Source organism: Camelus bactrianus, chromosome 10, assembly GCF_048773025.1.
Source record: "Camelus bactrianus isolate YW-2024 breed Bactrian camel chromosome 10, ASM4877302v1, whole genome shotgun sequence".
NCBI lineage: Eukaryota > Metazoa > Chordata > Mammalia > Artiodactyla > Camelidae > Camelus > Camelus bactrianus.
In genome coordinates, this window is record NC_133548.1 from 52,872,877 (window position 1) to 52,883,749 (window position 10,873).

Sequence of the window (10,873 nt, forward strand, 5' to 3'; positions counted from 1 at the left end):
TTTTTAAGATGAGGAAACTGAAGCTCAGAGAGGTTAAGAAATTTGCTCAAAGCCCCAAGGTCAACACATGCTAGAGACAGGAATAAAACCCAGATCAACAAAATTTCAGAACTCGTAACCTTGGATCCTGAGATGTCAAACTACCCTCACACAGAGGCCAGGCATGTCATTAGGATGACATTCCTACAGGCAGGTATGACTGAGGTGAATTGCAGACCTCCTGCCCTATTTAAATTGGGTGGCTGCTCATCAGTTTCGCTTGAGATGCCGGGGTAGTGGGTGGGGGGCATACAGATACAGAATTATTAAATCTATTCATTTTTGCAACAAATCCCAAGAATTTGGATATTTTAATGTGACACAATTTTAAGACATTACCTCAAAAGTTTTGAAATTGCTTCTAACCTACCTACCTTCTAAATATTAGTCACTGCTCTTTAAATGCACATTGAAGCTGGTTTCCTGAGAATTATCATTTTGTTCCCTTCTCTCCCACTCAAGTTCTAATACTGTAGTGGAAGTGAGAGAGGAGACTTTCTTGCCCCAAAAGCAACCACTATGATTATCTGTTATACAGACATTAATCCTAACACTGGGACTTGAACTGTCACTTGTGACTGATTGAGAGCCCAAGTGCTGGGGTTGAGGATGGGGTGAGGGGATGGAATGGGAGGGTAGAGGATAGAACTGGGGGTCTGGAGGTGTTGGCCAGTACAAGGTAGCAAATCTTTAATTGCATACAAAGGAGGGCGGGGAGGCAGGGAAGCCTGGTGGTTGACTTGACCACAGAAGCCACGAGGGATCCACCCTCTTCCTCCGCTGTGGCAGCGAGATCCAACCCTTTCTCCAAAATCTCCAGGCAACATAGATTTCACAGCCTCCTGTAAAAGGACTGTCTCTTGGCCCCTGCCCAGCTTCCAGGCGCTTTCCCAGTCCTGCTTGCCTAGCAGTTTAACCTCGTGTCCCCTCCTGGACTAATTAAAATAATTGTAAACGTGGTATTTATAGATTGACTCAAACCATTCCTTTTTCCACAAAAAGAATCTGAGGGGCCTAATGTACACAGCAAGGACCATCTACTGAAGAGCTTTCACCCGATTTTGTCATTTAACCCTCACGACGACATCCTCATATTACACAGGCAGGGACTGAGGGTCAGAGAGGTGACAGAACTTGCCCGGGTCACTTAGTGAGTAGATACCAGAGCTGGAAATTCTAAACTGGCCTCCTGGCTTTGATACTGCTGTGTGGTTTCTTGTACTCGACTCTGATGGAGCAAGGATGGAGGCGGTGACACAGTGGCTGACCCCCTACCACACCCACCCCCCAGCACTGGAACCAGGATGGAGGCGGTGACACAGTGGCCGACCTCCTACCACCCCCGCCCCCCCGCATAATCGGCAGCATGGGCAGCAGACCAGGAACAGGACAGCAGCAACCACAAAAGCCCTGCTCTCCCAGCCCTCTTCTCTCATTCAGCTCTCTGAAGGCAGGAATTACTATCAACAGAATGTCACCGAGGATACAGTCATACCCCTCACAAACTTCCAGTCCTCTGCTCCACGTCGCACACACACTAGGTCCATGACATTCCTGGCTACCAGGGCATTGACTGCTGCATTCGCTGATTTTATAGTTTCTTAATTTATGTTTTACATAGTTTTTCCTCATGATAATTCAAAAGTAAGATAGCTTTTGATATGCTTTTAAGATATCAGTGTAAAGGTTTTTTTTTTTTTTTTCAGTTGTTTAAAATGGCAAACACACAATAATTTATTCCATTGTCAGAATGATATACCATCTTTGTCATCTATGTGTCTGGTAACAGTATATTTAAATGATCTGCTGTATAACTTCTGCCAGAAACTCAGAAAGGCACTGATATTCGAATGAGATAGTCTAAGAAAGTATTAACTATTTGGTTTTCTTTTTCTTCTTAAGGGTTTTTTTTTTTTTTTTTGCTATTTATGTTTTATTTTGGCCCAACTTTCTTGAGTATCTACAGGGAAAAAGCTGCTTTCTTCTTTTCAAATTAAAAAATGTATGTAGATCTCTTTGGAATTTATCTTTTTATACTTTCAAAATTCCTAGAGTTTCTTACCAACCCATGGTATAGCAGAACTGTCTTAAGAAAAGCTGGATGAAGTCACATGTTGGTATAATGGTTGTTTACACAGTGGATCCCTGAACGACACAGGTTTGAACTGCACGGGTCCACTTACATACGTTTTTGGGTTTTTTTTTGTTTTGTTTTTTTCCAGTACTACATCCCACAGCAGTACATGATCTGTGGTTGGCTGAATATGTGGATGCAGAACTGTGGATACTGATGGAGGGAATGCATATGTGGAGGAACCTTGGACAAGACAGAACTACATGTATGGAGGGCGGACTATAAGTCATACGTGGATTTTCAACTGCATGGAGGGTTGGTACCTCTATGTTGCTCAAGGGTCAAATGTGTATTGGTCTTTCACAAATTTGTAAAATAAGTATTCATAACTCCTATGTGATGCCTTGGATGGAGTTCTCAAGTAATGCCTGGCTGACAGAAAGACTGGGATGCTAGTGGTGACACAAACCTTCAAATTTACTTCCAAACTGCTCCTATTACAGCTCTGCAAATTGAGGTCCATGAAAACTAAATGACTTGTTTCAGGTAACATAGCATGCTGTTGTGACAAAAGTTGGCTACAGTGTGAAACTAGGCTAGGTGAGATTTGAGGGCCAAGGCCCAGAACAGAGATGAATGGCTTTCCTCTTAGACCGCTGATTGTCTCCCAACATGGGCTGTGCGTCTCTCACAATTTCCATCCTTGAAAAGTCAGGGTCCTGCGGTATGCAATCTCACTTTTCTGGATAAGAGTGAGATGGGTCTAAATCTCAGCATTTTTGGAACTTGATTAGAAGTCACAATGTCTCCTTCAACATTTTCCCAAGGAGGGTGTATGTCCCTTAAGCAAATAAGACTCTTTGTCTCCTCTGAGCTTCCTGGTCAAAGTGTCCCAGGAGGCAACCAGTCATTCACACATTAGTATGTTTTAACTCTCTCTAAAAAGATAAATCTTTGAGGCTAAGACTCTGAAAGGCTAGAGGTGAGTTAGGGGAAGGTAATGCTCTGCTCTCTCCTCTTTGTGCTGTGAAATTCTATTTATTTGTTAAGATTCTGCTCAAATGTCATTTCTTCCAGAAAGCCTTCCTTGATCTCTCTTGTTAGAGAGATTGCTCTCTTTTTGCTGCTTCAATAAATAATATATTTTCTTATATTCTAGCCCAGTACTTCTCATAATTTCTTCCACATGTTCAGTTATTTGTGTGTTCATCCTTTTTGGGGGGTTGTTGGGGGAGGGGAGGTAATTAGGTTTATTTATTTATTTGTTTTTAATAGCAGTACTGGGATAGAACTCAGGACCTCATGCATGCTAAGCACACACTCTATCACTGAGCTTTACCCTCCCCTCTGTGTGTTTATCTTATATTCCTTATGTTTATTCCAGGACTGGGAGCCCCTCGAGGGCAGTGGGTACTTTTACTTCCTTACCCTCATGTATTGGCTAACTCAGAAAAGGTAAGGTTATCTTTTGGTATCTTAAAGCTTTGAAATTACTTCAAAGTCAGATGTAACGTGGTTATGGACAGTTTTGCACAGCCTTCTCTGGCTCCTGGGCTATCTCTCTGCAGCCAAGTTTGTACCACCTGAAAAGGAGACTTCAGTCTCCTCTCTACTCTCATAGTCAAGTGCAGAACCAGAGGTCCCTACCCAGTGTGTACTGCGTACCTATCTGCTCTGGTTTTAGTTAATGCAGGATAGATTCCCAGCTATGGCTCTTCCCAGCTTGGTGATCCTGAACAAGTTACATCATCTCCCTCTTCAGTTTCCTCTTTTATAAAATAGACATAATACTTGCCTCTTAAGGCTGTCGTTCTGAGGATTGGGGATATTACATCTGCAGTACTTAGCACAATGTTTTGCACATAGTAATCTCAGCAAGTAGTAGCAATTATTATTTTTTCAATGAGGTAAAGAACAAAAAATGCTTAACAGTGTTGGGCATATAGCAAGGACCGTGTGTAAGCTGACATTTTTGTTCTTGTCTTAGGAAAGTAGCAAAATGTAGTTGTTAAGAGCAAAAGCTTTGGAATCTGCTTTGGGTCAAATCCCTGTTTGCTAATTGCTAGTGAAGATATTTCGGGAAAATTATTTAACATTTCCAAGAGCAGATTCCTCATCCCTAAGATGGGGGATATTGCTACCTTATAGAATTGTTACGATGATTTAGAGAGGGAAAAAGGATTTCAAAAGTTGTGATAGATGGCATTTACTAAAGATGGCCACGAAAATATCTCTCATCCGACACGTTCTTCCAGGGCCTGTCACCACCCACCCCACCCCATCAAGAGCCAGAGTCTAATTTCCCTCTCCTGGAACCTAGGTGGGTTTGTGGGCCACTGTAATCTACAGAATGCAGCAGTCGTGACAATGGGTCACCTCCTGGGCCAGGCCATAAAAATGTGCCTTGGCTTCCACCTGTTGCCACTTGCTTTTGGAACCCTGAGCTGCCACGTAAGAAGTCCACAAGCGGAGAGGAAGTGCAGGCCACATGAAGAGGCCACTCTAGGCGCCCTGCCAATGGCCCCAGCGGAGCCCCAGCCAATGTCCAGCATCAGCTGCACAGATATGGGGTGAAGAAGTTTCTTGGTGATTCCGGCCTTTGAGCCTTCCCAGCTGAAGACGCAGACATCGGGCTGTAGAGAGGCTGTTCTTGCTTGACCCACAGAAACTGAGTTGTTTTAAGCTGTGGATTTTGGATTAATTTGTTATGCAGCAATAGTTATCGGGACAGAGTTCCAGTAAAGCGCTAGGACACAGTAAAGTTCGGATAAGAGGAAGCAACAGTATGCTATTACAGCAGTTACTAGAGTTACGATTATCCCATGGGGGCATGTCCACCTGAGAAGCCCTAGTGTGCTAGCCCGCTGCCTGGAGAACCCCGCCCTTCAGGCTTCTGCCCCGCCCACCAGCCTCTCAGCCAATGGGAATCCAGCCTGTAAGCCTCCCTCTGCCCGCCCCTCCTCCTGGTTGTTGGGGCGGAAGAGATGGAGCCTGTGCCGAAGTGATTTTTATTGGCGTCCGGAGTCAAAACCGCGGCAGTGCTGGGAGCCCTCCTTCCTTGTTTGGGCACAGCTGTCTGCGCCGACCTGCAGCGAGGAGCGAGAGCTCCAGCTGCTTTTGTGTAGGACTGGCCGGCCTTGCCTGGGTGCGAACAGCCTCGTTAATCTCCTGTCCTCTGCCGCTGCTACACGGTGACTGGACAGAGGTCAGCTTCATTGGACACATTCTTTGTTGCAGTTAAGCCAAGCCCTTCAGCTCTCAGAATTGGTTTAAGCTTGATTAACTCGTGAGGAAAAGGAAAATTTACATTTGGGGGACTGGAGAATAAGATGCTTAAGCTGCTCTCTTAAACATAAATGCATTTCCATCTTGCTACTTTCAAAGCTTTGCTTCCTCACTTGCTTGCTCTCACTCTCTCTCTCTCTCCCTCCCTTCTTCCCACTCCTCACCCCCTTCTACTCCTCTACTCCCTTCCCCTCCTTTTGCTCTCAAACTGGCTTTCTCTCTCCTCTCCTCCACTCTACTGTTTGCTCTCTTTTTCCCCCTCCCTCTGCACCCTCTCTGTTCTCTCCCATACCTTCCCTTTCTCTCCATTGTGTCTCCCCATTTTCCTCTCTCTGCTTGTCTCCTTCCAGCTTTGAGATGTCACTTTTCAGCACCTTTGTTCCTGAGTGGCAAAAACCTGTATCTGTCTTTGAAGCTGACCCCAGTGTGGTCCCCAAAGGGTTACAGAGGGAAGCTGGAATCCTGGAACTTCTGCAGTTAGCTCTGCTTAGGTTGCAAGCATCCGTGGTGGAGAATTCACCCAGCAACGTGTTGCACACCCAAAGGGCCAAATCTTCCCTTGTCTGAGAGACACAGTACAAGTTGCCCTGGGGCTGGTGGCCCATTCACTGGGATGTTTCCCAGGCTGTCCCTGGGGGGTAGTTTTAAGGCAGTGAGCAAGGTAGAGATCTGAGGGTGATTAGGCTTCTCTCTGAAGGCTGAGGAAAGAGCCTTGGTCTTGGGGAAAAGATCTCTGGCCCCCATCAGCTGTGTGATCTCAGGCTAGTCACTTTACCTCTCTGAGCCTGTTCCTCACCATAAAGTTGGACAATGGCAGTCATCCTGCCTTCCCCAGGGAGCTATCATGAGGCTCCCATGAGCTAATGAATGAGTACACATTTTGTAAAGTATAAAGCGCTGCAGAAATTTAAATGCTTTTTATTATTGTTGTTCTCATGATCGTAATTTTTATGCCCCACTAATGCTCATCTTACAACTCATCAGCATTAAGAAGAATAAGCTCTAAGTGGTTGAAATCTTGTTTCTCCCTCGTGCGTGAATTTAAGGTGTACTTGTGGGAAATCAATATTACTGTTTCAAGAGGCCTTTATCAAGCCCCCTGCTTCTGCCCCACCTGCTCCTTTAAGCCTGGCAGGCCCTGCCCTACAAAAGAGGCTGGCAAAGCCAGAGTTGGTCCTGTTGGGACCTACCCCCTATGTCCCGCCCTTGCACCCCACACCCTGCTCCATTCCTGCAACTCCCCATTGTCTTGGAAGGCAGGAACCGGTCTTCCTTCCTGAGTCAGAGCAGCTTCTCTGAGGGTAGCCCAGTGCACCCCAGTGTGCCTCCATCTTGTGGATTCCTCTCCCCTCGCCTGGCTTCCCCCATCCTCAGCCTTGGTCTCTTGGGTTCCCCCTGGTGGCAGGTCCTGGCCAGGCCCACTGGACTGACCTCCAGGAGGTCCTATAGCTGGGGAAGCCATCCATCACCCATTTGGGAACTGGCTCCTCTGACCTGCAGATTTCCCCATCCGTGGAGGCTGCGGAGACCGCTGGCCGCAGGTGCCTGAGGGAGGAGCGAGGGCGGCTCCAGGGAAAGGCAGCCATCTCACCACCTGTGCTCGACTTGGCAGCCATCATAATCTTGTTACAACCTGATCAGCGTTCTTAGGCTGGCTCTGACCAGAAGCTCTGTTCCTCCCATGGCACACTGCCCCTTCTTGCTCCTTGCTCGGCCTCCGTCCCCTCTCTGAATCCAGGGGTAGGCTTCCCGGATTTGGCTCCCACGCCTACTCTATGAGGAGCTTTCATTGCAGTTTTACAGATGAAGAAACTGAGGGCCGGATATTAAATGACTTGTCTGAGGCCTGAGGGCTCTCGGAGTGGTGGAGCCAGAAGGTGGCTCAAAGTCGTGCTCTTTCCGTCCCAATACACTGCCTCTTCTTTGATTTTACAAAAATGTTAGTCTTGGCCTCTGCCTTCAGGGAGCTTAGGCCCTAATGGAACAGACATGCACATAAACAAATACCTACTACAAATGAGAGAATGGAGACATGCACCCATACCTCTGAAAATACAAAAGAGCTAGTTATCAAATTTTCTCGAAGAGCTGTTGGTAGTGACGGTGGTGGTGGTAGTGGTGGTGGTGGGTGTGTGTGTGTGTGTGAGATACAACTTTTATAAGAAGAAGCTGTGGCGAAGCAGCTTCATCAGTGTTTTCCAGAGGTCAGAAAGTCCAGAGAGCAAATACAAAGTTCATGGGCCACAACTCCCCCAGCCCTACCAAGGGCAGACAACACTAATCAGTCTTTCCCAGTGAACCCAGATCTGGCTTCAAAATCCTTTGCAACAAAGAATCCAGGGGACTATAGCTTTTAATTGAGGCTGGCAGCCAAGAGAGCATTTTCAGCTATTCCACAGTATTAGACAAAATGTGTGTTTTCTAGAAGAAGAAAGAAACTTGGAGAAGAGAGTGACTTCTGTAGCTCCCTACAGTGGAAGAACACCCAAAGTCCCACCAGGCTCTGCTGCTCTGAGTGATTCTTCTTATCTCCTGTACATTAAAGAACCAGCCGTTATTGACTTCCTGCTAGTTGGCACTTAACGAGACATGAACAGGGAATACGGCCTTCTTCTCCTTCTCACAGCTACCAGTGAGGTAGTCATGATTATTGCCATTTTACAGAAGACAAAACTGAGGCTCAGAAACATAAATAACTTGCTCAAGGTCACACAGCCAAGAGGCGATAAAACCGATACCTGTGTTCAGGTCTGTATCACTCCCAAGCCAATTTATTGTTTTCTTCTTCTAAACTTATTACAAAATGTTTAAAAATTTTAAAGCTGTCAGATGAATACAGTGCACACCCTTGTCACTATTCCCCAGATAGGACATGAAACAAAGCCCTTTTTATTTTTGCAGAACACCTTACTGCCCTTTGTCGCACATAAAAAGAGGGATTTAATACAGTAATTGAGCAATGTTGAACATTTCTCAATGAAGTCTGCTTTTAGTGGAGTTTTAAAATTGAAATTGAAATCATCTCTTCGGATAGTTCGGCGACTGCAGCCAGGGAAGTCTGCAATGCGCAGACCCGCTCGTCTGAGGAGTAATTTAATGCTACAGACATAGATCTCCATTTCTCTTTTTTACCTTTAATCAATTTTAACAAGCCAGATGGTCATTGCAAATGGGTCCTCTAGCATCTCCCTTTTCTGCCTCTGCTGCTCTCGGGCATTTATTTAAATTTGGTTCCAGGCAACAATCTTATTCCTTCCTGTTCTCGACCATTCCTTGCTGCAGCTGTGGGTCACTCCGTAATCTTTGTAACTACATCTTCTCCAGCCCCTCGATTGGAATTAACCTTTCTTTCTCTACTCTACAATCTCCCCCAGCACATGGTAACCCGAGTAAAGCTTTCCTTTCGTTAGTTATTTCTGTGTGTAATTTCCCCATTAGACCCAGGCTTGCTCATCTATAACCTGCGTAGCAGTAATTATCGTAACTGCTAATGCTTTACAATTACCAAGCACTTTTCCTAGGCAGAATATTATTCAATACCTACAATATCTCTGAGATAAGTATTTTTTAATGTATTCAGTCTTATAAATATGGCCATGGAGCCTCAGAGAGGGGAGGCAACTTGCCCAAAGTCACACAGTTAGCTCGTTGTAAGGTGCAGGAGCAAATTTAGTGCCCCTGCCCTGCAACTAGACTATAGAGTATTCTACACATAGTTTAAAAAACTGAGATTGAGTACAATGTAACCAAACTCCCAGTCATCAGTTCCCTTATTCGGTAAATATTTATTGTGCTCTTGTATTCCAGGAACTGTACTGGGCTCTAGGGAAGCAGTCGTGAATAAGGCAGAGGAGGGCTTTGTCTCATGGGGCTTAAAGTGTAATAGAGAGTAAGCAAGTAATCAAATAAACAAAATCTGGTAGGCTGAATAACGCCCTCCCCCAAGATGTTTACATCCCAATCCTCAAAACTGGTGGATGTTAACTCACATGAGGAGAAGGACTTTGCAGACTGGATTAAGTTAAGGATTTTGAGTTGAAGGATGAACCTGGCTTACCTGGGTGGACCCAATGTAATAACCAGAGTTCTTAAGAAAGCAGAGCTAGAATCAGAGTCAGGGGTGGTGCAACGACCAAAACAAGAGGTTGGACTAATGTGATGAAAGACTGAAGAGGGCCACGAGCCAAGAAATGAGGGCAGCTTCCAGGAGCTGGAAAAGGTAAGGAAATGGATCCCCACTCAGAACCTCCAGAAGGAACGCAGTCCTGCTGACCCATCTGAAACTTCTGACTTCCAGGACTATAAGAAAATAATCTATGTTGCTTTAAGCCACTAAGATTGTGGTAATGTGTTACAGTAGCAATTGGAAACTAATACACAAGGTAATGACAGCTTATGAGCAGAGCTATGAAAAAAAGAAGCATCTTGATCATGTAACAACTGGAGGACTCTCTGAGGAGCGGGTGAGAGTGGACCAGTGCAAGGAAGAGCATTCCAGGCAGAGGAATAGTAGGCGCAAAGGCCCAGAGGAAGCACCACAATGAGGAACAAAGACAGGCCAGTGTGGCTAGACACTGGTGAAATGAGGCTGGAGTTAGGCTGCAGTTGGATCACACCAGGCCTATCGGCCATGGCAAGGGGTGTGGGAGTTTTTGCCTTTTTTTTTTTTTTTTTTGTATTTATCTTATTTTTTACAATTGAGTATAGTCAATTTACAATGTTGTGTTAGTTTCTGTTGTACAGCATAGTGATTCAGTTATACGTACACATATATTCCTTTTCATATTCTTTTTCATTATAGGCTATTACAAGGTATTGAATACATGGACTTTTGACTACAAGAAATGGGAAGCTCTTGAAGGATTTTAAACATTGCATTGTGTTGTCTGACGTTTCCAGCAGGAACAAGACCCTTCCTCCGTGTGGGGGAGAACTTAAGCCCAGTCAAGACCAACCCATCCTCCAGATTAGCCCTCCTGTGCTCTGCTAGGTTCTTAGAACAGGTCCAGTCTTCATTAGGAAGCATCAGGTTTCCTTCCTGCCAGCCTGGCTCCAGTTCTGTAGGGGCAGGTGCCCCGATGTGAACGGTGGGCAGCAGACTTCGCTGTCACCTCGGGTGTGATTTATTACAGCGAGGGAGGACTGAAGAGTGATGTGCACGGGAACTCAGCATTACTGAGCTTAGAAATGCCCTTGCCAAGGGGAGGGACTTATCATTTGAAGTATGTATAATTTTTATTTTTTATTTTTTTTTAACATGAAGTATGTATAATTATTTTGCTTACTTTAGCTTTCGTCTTTAGACTGTAAGCTCTGTGAAATCAGGGACCATCTGTACTTTTCTCCCTGTATTTACAGTGCTTGCATGCAATAAGTACTCTACAGGAACTTGTTAAAGCATGGGGTCAGTAATTTAGCTCACCTTTTATAGGTAACAGAAACAGGAAGAGGACTAATGAACAGTGAAATACAAAT